The 957-nt window shown below is 44.5% G+C and overlaps 1 non-coding gene across 1 annotated transcript; it reads right to left on the bottom strand.

The window, feature by feature from the left end:
• Positions 1-227: 227 nt before the first annotated feature.
• LOC150097106 (signal recognition particle RNA) lies at positions 228-526 on the bottom strand. The gene has a single exon (XR_016549740.1).
• Positions 527-957: the final 431 nt, after the last annotated feature.

The following is a 957-nucleotide window of genomic DNA, read 5'->3' as shown; positions in this document are numbered from 1 at the left end:
TCCCATCACCACCAGTCCTGTTCTCAAAAATATCCTCTGAATTAATCCTATAGAAACGCTTTAGCAATTCGAATGTCTCAATCATATCTCCCCTTTTTTGCCTATCAACTAATTTCTGTAACCCACAAATCTTCAACCTGATCTCATAAGGTTCATTCCACAAACCTGCTATCATCTTGGTCACTCGCCTCTGGATCCTAGGTGATCAAATCTGGGCACAGTAGTCAAAAGAATTGGGTCTAGTTTTATTGGACTGGCAGCCACACGATGCCTGTTCACAGACGCGATCCCACTACTGTACGACGCGGAAGCTTTTGCCTGCTACGTTTCCACCCTGGGCCGGTATGCTTTTCATTATTCAACCTGGTGACTCTAAGCTCCCTCGAAGCCACCATATTGATGTAGTACTGAGCGCAGGCATCCACTCAACACAGGATCGTTGGAAAGCAGGACTCCAGTCCTCAAACTATCCACCAATTCCAGCCTCTAATCAGCTGGATCACAAGAGCCCGCCACAACTTCCAGCTAATATCATTTATCATCAGGACAATGCACCTGCCCATAAAGATGTTTTGGCAATGGGAATATTAAGGGATCTGCACTATGAATTGTTGGAACATCCACCTTGTTCCCCAGATTTGGCTGCCTCTAACTCCTATCTTTTCCCATAACTAAAACTCTTCCTTGCTGGTCAGCGTTTTTCTTTGAATCAAGAGGTGATTGCAGCTGTAGAAGGATATTTTGCAGATCTGACTGAGAACCACTGCAATGACGGGATAATGGCGCTGGAATAAATGTATTAGTCTTAAGGGAGATTTTAGACAAGGGTCCATTCCTGAACCCTGCAAAAGAAAGTATTGGGTATGAGGTTAAGAAACAAGTTTTCTGCATGGAAAGTGGTAAGAGATTGGAAAGCGTTGTTTGAGAGGGGGCAGGGTCAAAGCAATAGCGCACTCA

This window comes from Typopeltis vanoorti, chromosome 17 (genome assembly GCF_054136105.1).
Source record: "Typopeltis vanoorti isolate ZY-2024b chromosome 17, IOZ_Tvanoo_1.0, whole genome shotgun sequence".
In the NCBI taxonomy this organism is placed as follows: Eukaryota; Metazoa; Arthropoda; class Arachnida; order Uropygi; family Thelyphonidae; genus Typopeltis; species Typopeltis vanoorti.
Note: the sequence above shows the minus strand (reverse complement) of the source record. Positions and strands in the feature narration are given on the sequence as shown.